The 15,438-nt window shown below is 41.4% G+C and overlaps 1 pseudogene; it reads left to right on the plus strand.

Annotated features, from left to right (window-relative positions):
* The first annotated feature begins 10,235 nt into the window (after positions 1-10,235).
* On the plus strand, positions 10,236-14,335 carry LOC148034628 (uncharacterized; annotated as a pseudogene).
* Positions 14,336-15,438: the final 1,103 nt, after the last annotated feature.

Genomic DNA, 15,438 nt, shown 5'->3' on the forward strand with positions numbered 1-15,438 from the left:
GGCACTAGTAACCTGCTCTTAAAGCCTTTTGTGCTATAAGCCGTCCAGCAAAATGACCTCCGCAAGCGGAATAATGGCACTCTTCCAAAATGAATGGCACCTCGTCAGGCATCACACATCGGCGATAGATGTCATCGACCCCTTGCCGATATAATGTACCTGCGTTCAAAGCAAACTTTAATGCCTGTTGCTTAATTTTCCTTCTCCCAGCTTTAGATAGTACGGATCCAGCCTCCCCTGTCGATAAATAATGCGTTATTGCAGCATACAAGGAGGGAATAGATGTCGTATCTATCTTAAATAACGACTCTATGTCACTACCTTCAGCCACAGATTCTTTCGGCTCCCCAAAGTCCACAAGACATTCCACAATACCCTGTAACCTTGGTGGTTTACTCCTAATCTCATAATCAAACTCCTGCAAAGTGATTAACCACTTCGCTAGACGATCAGACGGCTGCAGCTTATTCATCAATAATCGAAGCCCCTCCGCCTTCGTATAAAGCACAACTTTCTCATAGAGGATATAGTGCCTAAATTTCTTAGTCCCAAAGACCATCACAAGACACAACTTCTCCATGTAGGTATAATTGATCTCTGAAATGCCCAATTTTCGACTAGCAAAGGCTATAGGATGATACCACTTTTCCTTCCAGATTTGGGCTAAACAGCAACTAATGCTGTGCATGGTGGCTGTTGAAAATATATAGAACACCTCATCTCTTTTAGGTGCTTTTAAAATGGGAGCTTTTACTAGCTCTTGCTTCACATCCTCGAAAGCTACCTTACAGGGCTCACCCCATACAAACAAACAGCTAAAGGACAATAGATTTGTAAGCGACAACATTCTTTCTGCCAAGGCGTTTATGAATCTACGGTAATAACCAACCAAAGACAGAAAGCTATGAACTTCTTTCGGAGTGCATGGTGGACCCATGGCAACTATGACTTTGACCTTCTCGGAATCTGTTGCAATTCCTACCGAACTGACCACATGGCCCAACAAGAGCCCATAAGGTACACCAAAAACACACTTCCGTGGGTTAAGAGCGATACAAAATTGTTTGCAGCGCTCAAAGCACTTTCTTAAAATGATCAACTGCCTTTCTCTCACGCCCGGGGGGTCCACCTTATAGGCCCGTAGGTGTAGCACGTGCACTCAATAGGAGGGGGTTTAATATCAGTTTCACCTACAGATTTAAAATGAAAGAAGGGGGTTAAATATTGTATACTGAGAAATTAAAATAAGGGGTATTTTTATCCATAAATCTTCAGAACTAGGTTGTTAGTACACACACACACACACACACACACACACACACACACACACACACACACACACACACACACACACACACACTACAAGGTATTATGGATATACTGACACGGCCTATCGACGCAAAAATCGGTATATGCCTCGGTATAAGTCTTTCTATACGTCTCGGTATGTGCGTCGGTATACAAAAATACTGAGGCGTATACCGAGACTTATATAGAGGCGTATACCAAGGCCAAAAAAAAGTCCTAACCTTAATCTTTTCCTTTTCTCTCCAGTGATGGGTTTCTACCAGTGTTCGAAATAAACTTATGTGCAAGAGCTTACAAAACCTATAAAAGCAAGAACTAGGATGTTTTTTTACTAAATTTCAAAGGCATTTTTTAAAAAATACACCAAACTCTCCCAACATCATATAACAAAAAGTACTATAAAATCAAGTCAAAAACAAACACGGCATCTTCATCATTATTGTAGTTAGAAAATTCATTTTATAAACCATACACAAATCCCTTTTTATAGAAAACCCCAGCCTGTGGTGTTACTCCAGGTCTTTGATTGCCTTTTTTTCTGTTTCATAAGAGGATTGATTTGGAATTTTGGACTGGAAACCATTTTGAGAGCTACCTGGATTTGGCGATTTTTGGTCACAAGGTGTTGATAATGGGCCTTTAGAAAGAGAGTCTGTACTTAATGTCTTGTGACTTCAGCAACCACACCATCCACACCTTCGACAACCCCCTCACCAACACTCCCTCACTCAACTCCACGCATGTGGGGAGGGTGCAGCCTTTAGGGCTGGTATGCAAGGCCTAAAATTGACGGCTGTTTTTCCTATCAAGGGCCATTTTGCCTGTCAAAAAAAGCAATGGAAAAATTTCTCTGTCAAATAACAACTCATGTTTAAAAGTTTTCCTGTCACTTTGAAAAGTGTTGAAAAACCTTGCATGTCAATTGACATGCTCAAATGTATCAATCTCCTGTCATTTTTTTGTGTTATTAGTAGTAGTAAAGATAACTAGTCTAAGGAGTGGAGAGCGGGGGGAATGTTATGAGTCACGACTCATTATCAAAGGATTGTCCGGTGCCCAATGTCCATTGCCCATTGTCCACTGGCCCCAGCTTTAGCCCAAAATGAAGATTTTTTTTCCTCCCGTGAGAAACCATCAACAACTAATAAATGTAGTGCCAGTAGGTACCTCCCTCCCTCTCTCTCTCTCTCTCTCTCTCTCTCTCTCTCTCTCTCTCTCTCTCTCTCTCTCTCTCTCTCTCTGTATCTATCGACCACCATACCCAATGGGAACGTCTCCCACGACAAGAAGCCTCTCTTTCTTCAGAAAAGAAAGAAAAGAAACACGACAGACCAATTGCTCTCCCCACCCCCTCCCCTCTCCTCTTGTTAAAATTGCCCTCCTTTTATTTACATTTAAAATTTATTTTAATATTTACATTTAAAGTTTTTTTAAACCAAAGGGGGCTTGGTCGAGTGGTTAAAGTGAATGGGTGGGTGAGTAAAGGACTTAGGTTCAACCCCTGGAGGTATCATCTGTCCTCTGTTGGGGAGGGTATTGCCAAAAAAAAAAAAGTGAATGGGTGGGTGAGTTCAACCCCCGGAGGTATCGTCTGCCCTCTGTTGGGGAGGGTATTGCAAAAAAAAAAAATTGCCCTCCTTTCCCTCCTCACGAACACCAGAAGCAGAGACAGCTTATTGCCTCTAATTCGCATGCTACCCTCTTCATCCATTCTTGGCCCGCCTCGTCTCCCATTGTTCCACTTCGGCGCCTCTTACACCACCGCTCCGCCATTACGAGTCTCGCTCTCTCCCCTTCTGGAACCAGCGTCGCCTTCTGCTCTCTTGATTACTCTGTTAAGCTCTTCTCGTACCTAGGTAAGCTTTTTTTCTCTGATTGAAGTTCTCTTTTGGGCTCAGTGTCTCTTTCTACATGGAAACGATCCAGTGAATCAAGTGGACGTTCAGCGGCGCTACGCTCCTTTGCAATGCAGGAAATGTGCTCGCATGAGTGCATCCTTTTCTCTGTTTTTCTCTCTGATTACTTGATGCTCTCGGTTATTTGTGATGAAAACTTGGATTTTTCTGTTACTGCTTGTCTTAACCAAGTTGCTGCCCTCGTTTATAACAAGTAGGGGGTCTTTTGGAAAAAGCTAGGGCACCGTTTATCCTTTAGTAATGTCTCTCACCTTCATGCATAGTTTGGGTTTATGAATCTTTGGGTTCCCCTCATGGGAGACTACACTACAGCTTCCTAAACTTTTTGGATCGTTGAATTTTTATAGTTTGTGAGATGGCTCGTCTAATATTAGAAGGCCTAGCTCCATCAAGTACTATCTTCTTCTACTAACATGTCCAATGCCAGTTTCTGCAAAGCAGTGCCTGGCTACGTTATTGAGTAGGTGCTCATCTAGGTTTCTCCTGTTATGCACCTAACTATGTTCATATCGAGACATCTTGTGGTGCATTTCCTAAGCTTCAACGTGTTGGAATAAAGCCATAGGTTGTTCGTTATTTAGCTATGAGTGTTGGCCTCAACTTTAGCAAAGGAGGTTGTGAGAGACTATTTGTCCCTCTCTGTGAGAATAGGCGATTGGAAGAAAGTCTTAGTAGCAATCACCAACTATACACACCCAATAAAATGCCACAAAACTGTTTGCTGATATCATTTTGTGTTATTTTTAAAAGCGAGAGAGGAGCACCATGTAACTCGTAGAACTTGGTAAGCATTTCTTCAATTGAAAAAAGTTGTGAAAAATTTAAGTGTGACACTGTTGTGGTTGGGTAGGCTTTCTTGTGACTCCATTTGTTATTGGATGACTAGTGGAAAAAGACTGGTGAGTGGTTTGAAATCTTTTCCTATTATAGGAATGCTTGAAGCATAGCTGTTTGCTTGTCTCATGCTACATCAATAATTGTCGTTTTGTTTATTGGCATAATTACAAGCATAATTTGATGCCTTCTTCTCTTGAAGTTGGTACCTTAGCTTAGGACCAAACTGCATCTGCATCCTGTTTTCCCTCTCTAGGAAGGGTTCCTGTATGTAGGCCGTTAGGCAACATATCAAGACGTACATCAAGTCATTTACTGGATTCTTACTGCATGGAAAGGTTTGGATTTAGTTTGTGATTTGTCACTTGTTTTTGATAGAGATATCAAGCCAGACAATCTATTACTAGATCGCCATGGGCACATGAAGCTTTTAGATTTTGGGCTACACAGGTATATTAAACATTATTCTTTTCTTTTATTGTTTTGTACTGCATGTATTTGACAAATTGCAATGTCTCATATTTGTAAGGTTTTGTTGGTAATATGATTGCCCTATTTGTAAGGTTTCGTTGGTAATATGAGTGCTCTATTTTATGAGATCTTGTCATCATCTCTTGCTTTCTACATGATATGGTTTTATGGATTCCAGAGTAGATTTGTGCACATATCTGATCAAAAGACCATGGATCTTAACAAGAGAATAGAAAAATCTTCTTCTTCTCATAGGAAGAAGAGAAAGTCTCAGCCAAAGCTGGATGCTTTCTTATCTAAGCGTCCAGCCAGCAATGTGACTAGTATGTTGGATTTCTAATTCTTGATGATATGTTGGATTTCTAATTCTTGATGATATGGTGTACTGCTCGTGTTTGATGATATGCTGAATTGCTCTCTCGCTTTTTAATGCTCTGGTTTTATACCACTTGCATGATATGTTGGACCTCTACTTCTTGATGGTATGCTGCTGAACTGTGCATGTTTGCAGTAGTCCCCAACATCTGGTAAAGAAGTTTCCAATTCCTGAGAAAGAGCAGAGCTGGATTACATTCACCCTGCCATTCACCTGTCATAGCTTTGATTCCCATCTTGGCTGGTGGCAACGATCTCTGCATCCCCCGCATCTACTTCATGACCTCTTGAAAAGCTGGTAATCTTTGATTCTAACATGCACATATTATTTAGGTTCCAGTTTTCCAATTCCCATCATTAGTGTGTGTGAAATAGAGAGATTGAGAGAGAGAGAGAAAAAGAGAGAATAGTTTGTGTGTCAATGTCTTTTTTGTCTTTTTTTTTACTCTTCCTTCCTCATTCTCTCTTGTATGGTTGTTTTGATTAGAGATCTGATCATTCATGTCTCTTGTATGGTTATTTTGATTAGAGATCTGATCATTCATGGCATCAAAGACTCACATAAAGGTGTGTGATCATGGGAGTAACGAGAAGAAGGTGCTGGGCTACGTCAGAGTGATGGCAGATTGCACTTATAGTGATATACGTCAAGAGATCATCCAAGATGGCATTGTAAGTGAATCATTCGAGTTTGTTATTGAAGATGAAGACTGTGATGGAGTATGCATATTGAATGCATTACAAGAGGAGCGTTGGAAAATTGAGAATAGCAAGCGAGTTGGCATAAAGAGGTTATCAACCACGGTGGATGATGGAGGGTCCTCAAAGCGTGTTTGTAGAAGCTTAAATACTTCCATGGAAGCTACTGCTATGGATGGGATGGAAGAGGGCGATCAAATAAGGGAAGTGGGTGATCATGGTGGGAGAGTCAACATGCTCAAGAGTGTTTTAGTAACACAAGAAGCGCTCAAAATTTGGGAGCTCCAATGTGAGAAGGTCCGCAAGAAGTTGAGTGAGAGAAAGCCATCTAGAGATGATAAATTTCAGCTCATCACGGAAGATGTCAATGACCAACCTTTGATTCGAGTGTGGTGCAATGAATGTGGGAGTGCTTATGGATCGGGAGTGACTAGTGGCAAGCAATCCGCATACTCATGCTTGTCAAACTTCATGAGATTTCACATTCTAGATGGTCAAGCACATCAAAAACGATACTTATCTAACCGAAGTTTGAGGTTTGATGCATTTTCTACTCATGGTTCTCATGGAAGTACTCCAAAAGACGAGAATGATTCTGATGATGCAATAATAATCTTGGCAGCTATTGAGGAGATGAATAATTTCAATAGAACTCATGAAGGTAAGAATCAACTTCTTGTTTTATGTTGTAAATTGTAATATTTTTTTGTAAAAGATATTTGTTGAATCATGTAAGACAATTCTTAGTCCCTTATTTTGGTTCCTTTTTTAAGGATTTTTGCTTGTGCATATCAGATTCAATTGTCAGCTACGTTTCTAAACTCTTATCAAAATTTTGTATCCTCATGTAGGGGCTGATTTTCAGTTGGTTGAAGCAACTTTACATGACTACAAAGATAAAAATAGTGTCAAAGTTGTGTGCAAATATGATGGGAAGTGGCTGCACCTATGTCCTCGAGGTTCAGATTTGCAGACCATCCTAACACAACATATCAATGCAAAATCTCACATCAATGCATGGAGCAAGAAGACCACAATAAAGCAATCATCTTCTCTCTTCACAGGAGCTAGTGGGCGACCTAAAAAGAATTTTGAAAAGGATCCATGTCAACAAACTTTGGGTGCATTCCTCGTATCAACCAAAGAGCATGCGAAGGTGGCTTCCATCCATGCAGGTGATTCAAGCTCTCATTTATTAAATCTGTGTTGGGGATTATGGCAGTGTAAACTTGATGTTAATGGTAGTGAGGTTGATATAAAACCTTTTCTCCAAGACCTAAAGATGGGTGAAGAGTGGTTTTGTGAGCCACATACAAAAGCTACTTTATATGATGGGGATGTTGAATACAGGATAGATGGATGCTTTAGGCATGTGTGCTGTCTTCGGATCTCAAGAATTGGAATTCCGTTTGAAAGTTTCACATGTGAGTATTGTAAGAAAATTCCATCTTGCGCTGATTTTCGTGGCAGAGTGTATAGGGAGGGTAGTGCAATTGAGAAAAGAGGAGAGAGGCAAACAGGTCGAGGAAGGCGATTGGATTACCTTTCTGGTGCAGAGCTTAAAAGCGTTGTAGTTGAGACAAAGAAAAACTTGCGAGAGGCCAAGAGAAAACTATGGTGGTTGAAGGCAAAGATTGTGGTGCTTTCAGTGAGAATCAGGTCTTTAAAAGAAGCAAACTATGAGGCTATTAATAGGAAGGATGTGCAACGTTTTTGCAATAACATTATTGAGGCTCATAGGCAAGGAAAGTTTGGTGGCAAATTAGCTTTATGGGCTTTTCTTCAAGACATTGCAAATAATGCATTAAGATCGAAAAAGGGGCAAAGATATGCAGAATCCTCAAAGACCATTTTTGAGGTTGCAAAGCTATGGGGTGGGCCGCGCTTGCATGATTTTCTAAGTGTAAACCTTGGAGGGCCATCTTTGTCAACCACAAGGAGGCAAGGAAGAAAGGCAACTCAATTTCAATCCGGAGAGCATGAGTATATCGTTGATATGGTTGGAAAGATATACAAGGATGTAAAGTCCAAACATGGAATAGCATCACGGGTGCCATTCATTATTGTTGAAGATGAAACAACCATCAAGCGTCGCATCAGGTAAAAACTTAGTTGAATTTCTCTTCGCTTCAGTTTTAAAATTTATTTATGTAACAAGTCCATGGAAATAAAGATGTTAAAGTGGAGCTTCATGTTTTTGCAGATGGAATGCGAAGGATGACACTCTAATTGGGTTTTGTGGAAGAAAGGGAGAGGATCATCAATGCTCCTCAAATGATGTTATCATTGTTGGAGATGGAGCACAAGGATATGAGACAATAGTGGATGCCTTCCAAAATCACGTAGTGGGACATTATGCAAGACTGCTCATTGTCAACCCGCTTCATGAGAGTCTTCCACGGTTAGCTCTTGTTGTGCATTGCACTTGTAATCGCTTTGATAGCGATTTCATCAAAGCTCAATGGAGTCTTGTGGAGCAAATGTGGAATGCAAAATGGAAGGATTGCCTAGGGCCAATAATTGGACATGCTTCAGATGGTGATAGTAGACCTCGCAAGCTTATGCTTGAAGACTATTTAGGAAAAAGTGATAGAAAGTTTGGTATCAAATGGGATGGATGGAAACTCAAAGGCAGAATCATAGGAGACAATGTGTATGGACTACATGATCAAGATTTTGTGCATTGTGGAAAGAAGCTTGTGAACCCTCTTGATAGTCCTATTCGACAACTAGCGATTGGACAAGTTTGGATTACACTCAATCATGTTGCTTTGGTCTATAATCATTTCTCTATCGATCAACACAAGTTACAAGAAGAAGATATACAACGAAACGATCGGCAAAATTGGAGAGCAGCCCAAGTGATTGTCTCTAGACAAGTTCAAAAATGTATGATAGAAATGCAAAAAAAAGAGAGGAGCATGCAAGGGACTGGGGCATATTTGCAGGTTGTTGCTGATTATATAGACATTTTTTTGTCTCCACATTTAGACTTGAGAGAGCGTGTGGTGCTTGCTAGTAAAGTGGTCTTCTTCTTCAAGTTGTGGAGATTATGGATTCATCATCATTCTACATACACTCTTAAGAAAAACTTCATTAGCAAAGAGGCTTACACAGATACCCAGCTTTCTTGTCATTTTGTGGTTCTACTTATAAAGATGTTTCGGGATTTCTTCCCAAATCTCAAGTGTCCTTTACATCTCACAGGATCGGATGCAACAGAAATTTATTTCAGCAAGATTGGAGGTATGGTTGGGCAAGAAAGAGCATTTGATTTTGGAGATGTTTTGCATTGTGTTGGAAGCTTGAACAAGATTACCGTGCATGAATGTAAATCAAATGGGGTGACTTTTTCAAGGGCACATAAGAAACAAGAACACATATGGAAGGATTTGAAAAAGCATGAAGGCATTTTGGAAGCAGATCTTGGGAATTACGAGAGCGTTTCCTCTGATGAAAAGTTGATAGATGCATTGAAAGAGGGATTGAAGCGGGCACAAGATCTTTGTGAGTCATTGGGGATCAAACCTAGCACAATCGAAGGAGTTGAATGGTGGACAGAGCCTTGGATAGATACACAATCAATGTGGTCAAAGATAGATGCTAAAATGGGTGACGCTGATGAGCACGATGACTTTGTGGAGCCTTGCGGTGAAGATAGGCCCATTGAAGGCAGCGACGGAGATGACGAGGTCATTGCTCTGAGTGAGATTCGACATGAGGTGGATGGGATTCTAGATGAGGCAAGCATTGAGGATGAAAACAAGACTATCTCGCCTGTGGTGGAGGTTGACAAGAAATTCATCTTCAAGTCTACTTTGGTGAGTCAACTCAATGGAAACTCAACACTATCAAAAGATAGGTTGACAAGGGTAAGACAAGGAGTGTATTTCAGCAATGAAGGAAAATTAGCATCAACAACCAATGGAAATTTCTTTGGAATAGGGTCAGATTGTGCTGTTTATTTCTACGATGACACATGTGGAAACAGAGACACAAATTTCAAGAGAAATGGAAAAGCCACAAAATTGAAGAAGATGCAAACTCTTCATAGTACATGGTATCTTGGAAGAGTCCAAAAGATGCGAAAGAAGGTAGGTGGCAGGTATGTAGATTACAAGCGAGGTCTTGACTTGGTAGATCGACCACAAGGGATGGAGGTTCAGCTTGGTTGGTATCAGAAGGTGAAAGGACACCATACATACTCTTATGATGTGACAGACTTAAACATGGTTGATATTGAGTCAATTATTGCATTGGCACATTTAACATACAATGAGGCTACTGATAGATATGTTCTTGATCAAAATGATTATCAAATCTTTAACGATTTCTTGAAGTCTGCTGGTTAGATGTTTATTTAAATCATGTAAGTATGGAACCATTTGGTTGTAATTTGTGTTTTAGTCATGTTATAACACAGGTGACCTTATTCTTTCCATTTTCATATGATTGCAGGCAACGAATCCTCCACCTTGCAAAGTGGGGAGGAGTTGGAATGACATGAGTTGGATTTTTGTGGGACTGAAGTGTTTTTTGGGAAGGAGTTGGAATGACATAAGCTGAATTTTTGTGGGACTCAAGTGTTTTTTGTGGGATTGAAGTGTTTTTTTGTGGAATGACATGAGCTGAATGACATCCACTATATGTTTTTTGGGAGAGCAGGTAAATTCCAACCATTGTCTCTTGGAAGAACGGGGTTTATCTCGTATAGTACTCTAGTTTTATAGTAGCCCAAATTCAGATTAGTTTCACGTAGCAATTGATTGTGTTATTGATATTTGCAGTACAGGTTCGTAGCAGCATGTATTAAGGCCTTTAACGATTAAGGCCTTCGACGGTTGAATTAATGGGCATGTACATAATATTTTGCTAGCAGCTCTCAAGGACCTTTTGGTTTGGCCAAGTCGGGCAGTTATACCAGTCTTTCCAGGTGATTACAGGTATAAATGAATTACCCTCCTTCTTAAGTGAGTTGTATAGGCTAATATCTGTCAAATGCTTCTCTCCAGTATGCAAGAATATCTAAGAGGACAACATGGTGAAGGTTCCTATTAGTTGTTTTGTTCAATTGTTGATTTAGCATGTCAGTAACTAATTTTTGTGTTGAGTCATCTCTAAAAAGTATTTTTGACAGTGATCCGGAAGCAAGCTATATGGGCCATCTCTATGTTCAGCTAGTTGAAGCAAGAAATCTGGCGAATTCACTGGAAGATTCGACCCCTATGTGATCTAGCAGTTGTTTGCAAGTCACTGTGAAATTTTATATCACTATCAAGGTCTCCTTTTGTAACACAAGAGCAAGTGGTTGGTTTTTTTTCAGAGCTGGGCTGGCTGTGCAGCAGCCTGAGTATGAAACAGGAGTGGCTTTCAGTGGACAACATTGACAGGCGGAGCAACCTTTCTGTGCAAGAGTTTATCACAAACTATGAAGAACCGAATGAGCTAGTAATCATAACAGATGCATTATGTAAGTGGCCAGCCTTGATGAACTGGAACAAGGAGTATCTAGTGAGAGCAGCTATTTGAATCAGCCCAAGTTTACAACTGCTTTTTTCCTATTTTTTCTTGCAGTGTAGCCTGCAATTGGTTCTATGAGCTCACCGCACGAGAGGAGAGGGCGTCTGACAGATTGGCAGTCCTGCATGGCTTGCCGAAGTTACAGAGTAAGCTGCCAAATCCAACCAAAGAGGCTGATGGAGGAGTATCTTGGAGTCCCTCACAAGTGTATGATAACTGTGATACAAGAGGGGGTTGTTCTGCTATAAATGAAGCTGTAGTTTCACAATGTACAAGCCCAATGCCACTGCCTGATGAGCTTGCAGCAGTAAGCCCAATGAGACCGCCGCAAGGGTACCCAAGCAAAGGTCTTTCACAAAGAGCTTCTCCTAGAAGGTGGTCTGCCTCTCCTTTAAAAAAGGTTCAAGTTGGTCGATTTGGGAGCCGGCGGGCCGGGTCGGTCGTGATTCGCAGTATCAATTACTTTTCTGAACGCCAGAGTAAAGAGAGACACCATGTTATGGACACCAGTAGCAGCAGCGATGGTGAAGAAAAGGCTAAGAGCTGTACTCTAGATGAGCCAAACTAAGACTGATGGAGGAAACTCTAGAGCGTAGAAAAGCGGAGATGGATGCCCAAACAGCCAAGCTCAATGACAAAGCTCATGCCAAGGCTCGTGCTGCCAAGCTACTTGCCCTTTAGGCCAACTTGAGGGATATGCAAAGACTCCAGGTAAAGATCTGGTTGAATTTGTTTTGGCATGAGATTTTGTCCATAGATTCTAATGTGTTATGAATATTTGACATCTGTTGGCAGGAGGATGGAATGGTTGGGCATGGCAATCTTCAACCATTGTTGACAAAGGATTACTCGAGGTCTGATAGTAGTCCTCCCTCTCCTCCCTTAACACCCCGAGTGGTGAAAGAGCAGGCATTGACACCAAAAGCTCATAGGGCAAAGAAGGCGGTGTATGCATCTCAAAAGAACTCAAGCAGTCCTGGGAGCTCCAGACGAATAGTTTCCATCTCCCCTAAAACCACTCCTTGAGGAACTCTGGGGTAAGCCATTGGTCCAGAGGACCCCTAGTTCCTCAAATGCCCCTGAGAACTCTCTTTCCTCCTTGGTTCCTTGCTTTTCAGACCCGAAGAATGAAAACATGAAACCATCTCCAGGGAAGTTGTCGGGCTCTGCGATAGTGCTTTCCAAGGATGCTGGGATTCCTGCTCAGCATCCAGGAGCAAGCAAGGCTTTACAATCAGGACCAAATGGCAGTGTACCCAAAAGAAGTTCAAGGGTAGAGAAGAAGACCCAACCAAGGCAAACTAGGCAGAGTTTTGTGACAGGTGAATTAACAGATCCATCTCCTATGCCTGAAGGGGAGGTCTCCCTCTCCCTCTTGAGCACTGAAACTGACATAAAAGTGGAGGCTCCTATCATGAGCAAGATAAGGCAAAGTTCTGTTGCTCCTATTCAGGAAATGAAGCCCTTTTTGCGCAAAGGGTCTGGCATTGGACCTGGTGCTGGGCCAGGGATTGCAAAACTGAAGGCCGAAGCAGTGAAGAGTTCTGACGAAGATGTCCCAGGAACTCCTACAAGAATTTCTGATGAAGAGGCTCATGCATCTGCAAGGAGCGTCATGGACACCAGCGATGGGGAATGCATTCCTGTGGAAGCCCCAGTTGCAGATGCTTCCTTATCTTCTTACAAGGAGGAGGAGAAAGGGAAAGCACAGACTCTAGAGCTGTCAGATGTTGATGTAACTCATAACTCAGATGGTGGCTTCTTTGCTGTATGCGAAGATGCCAAGGCTACTGAACTTTTGAAGGATGATAAATTGCCACACGTTGAGAGGGGTTGTCACATTGTTTCATTTCCCATGGAATTGGGCACTAATGAACGTCACGATAGTAAGTTTGCATCTGAGCCAGACTCTGTACCTCACACACCTTGGGATGAAGCAGCTGGAAAGGGAGTGCCAAGTGCTACTTTGTCTCAACTTCTCTCTGAGAGTACTGGCCAGGTGGTGCATATTGCATCCTCAGCAAGTGGTTCTGGGTCATTTCGTGCTAATCTAGCAAGTGGAGAGCAATATGCGCCCAGAGTCTCTCCTATGAAAGCTGCCTCTCCGACTAGCTCAAGTTTGAAGCGTCTAGACGCTATCATTCCTGACTACTTCAGTCCCTCTGCTGCTACCCTTGTGGAGTCCCTAGTTGGAAGTCTTGCTTCTCGGGATTCTTCTAGAGTTCAGTATTCTTCTGATACGGATCTCACTCACTCACAAAAGAAGTTGGGCTCCTCTCAAAAGTCTATAGTAGTGATCGTTCCACCCAAAGAACCTGCAAGAGGTTTCAAGCGCTTGCTGAAGTTCGGTCGAAAAAGTCGCGAAACACCAGATATCATTGTGAGGGATGGTGTATCTGCATCTACCCCTTCAGAAGGTGACGACGAACTCGAAGAGGTCAACAAGGAAGCAAATAAGCACTCCTCTAATATAATACTCCAAAAACTGAAGCTTCAAGAGAGGCTTATAAAAGATTATGGTAGTGGTAGTCATGCCAGTAACACAGACACAGGACCAGGTAAGCTCTATTGTTCACTTTACTGTTTGTATTATGTATTTCTTTGGTATAAAAGTTTCACAAGAATAAGTGGAGCCTAAGTGAAGGAGGTCAGTGGCAGTTATATTTTAGATTCCATCTTATCTTTTTCATTTTTTAAAAATGCAGACCTATCTGTACAAAGCTCCATTGTTCCATCTAATTTTAAGCTTCAATATGATCATGCTCATGGGAGTACAAAGCTCAAAGGTAGCTTCTTCTGTTGATTTGCATTGATAGCTTTCCACTAGACGAAAGTTGTGTAGCTGAACATATTTCTTTTTATACGTGTTACAGCACCATGATCATTCTTTTCTTTGTCGACTTTTCGTTGCTGTAAACTTGGGCTGATTCATGATGAACATAGACTTGATATTTTTTACACTGTTGAGCAGGAGCAATCTTCTCAATGTATTAGACTTTTTGAAGCGGCCAAATTCTGCTCAACTGGTATCAGGCACAAGAGACCGTGTAAATTTGCATGACAAGTTCAAGAGCTTGTATGTCCAGATGTTTCCTGGTTCTATTGAAGAACTGGAGAGTAAAGCTGCAGCAAAAGCTAAGCAAAGAAATGCTGGCTCATTTTGGGACACAGTGATGGATGCCAAAGTTGGCAGCTTCAAATTTGGTTTTTGAAATGCAGTTTTTTAGTGACCGCTATGTTTAGGCAGGTAATACTCTCTACAATCTTCCTGGTGCATGGTGAGAAAACTAACATATTTGCCTTGAGTTGTATCATGTGATACCTTATTAGGTTCGTTGGCATGCAAAGTCAACTTTGTACCGATTATCCCATTTGCCTGCTGGTGGCATAAAAAAGTTCTCTTTGGTGCTCAAATCATATGCAAGGAAATATATTGAAGTCAAAAATTTATATTTAGCAGCCTCATTGTCTTCATGTCTTTGCCATGTAGTAGCGTATTATTTTTGTAGCTTCATACCCTAAATGCTGAGGGTGGTTGAGATGTGACCAAAATGTCAATGTTGATACACTCGTCATTTTCTTAATGTTGGCCTCTACTTTGTGTCTCATAAGAACATGAAGAACTTTTTGCAATCTGAGTAGGGACTCCTGCTTTTTCGAGCTCTTGGCATCAAGGGTTGAACTATGGAGTGATCTCACAAGGACACACTTGCCTCTCTTCTCTATATGGAATGCTGCGCTTTCTTTATTATTATTTTTTTACTCCATGGCATGCCCAATGCAAAGGGCTGATGTGTTTCACCGCACTACGTTTTACAAGATGGGCAGTTGCTTCTTATTGCTGTATTGGCCCTAATAGCATGGATTTCAACCTGCATAGGTGTTTTTCTTTCTCCTAACGAAGGTTCTCAGTCAAGGTTGGAAAGCCACTCTCTAGTTGCAGTATCAAATACATTTGACAAAGATCTGCAATCAGACGAGCCAGTTTTTTAGATTACTTTTGAACCGAGTGCTTTCAAGTGCCACATACGATGTTAAGGAAACTTTTCACATAAAATGTCTTCTCCATCCAGTGCCTCAAGTGAATGGGCCTGGACGATTCAGCAAAAGCCTCGACACATGTCCCATGGACAAGAATGGTCTTTCTCTGAATACCTAGCTAAGTGTCGTTGGAGGGTCCTTCGCTAGAAAATGTCTCTATGGGTTGCATTTAAAGGCTGTGTTAGCTTGGAACTAAGTGCTAGAAGTGGGCCTGAATGATTATTGCAGCTTTGACAATGTCTATCTTAGTACCCAAATGTGCTAGATTGTCACA

This window comes from Lygodium microphyllum, chromosome 6, assembly GCF_053477565.2.
Source record: "Lygodium microphyllum isolate KBCC chromosome 6, Lygodium_microphyllum_v1.1.10, whole genome shotgun sequence".
Taxonomy (NCBI): Eukaryota; Viridiplantae; Streptophyta; class Polypodiopsida; order Schizaeales; family Lygodiaceae; genus Lygodium; species Lygodium microphyllum.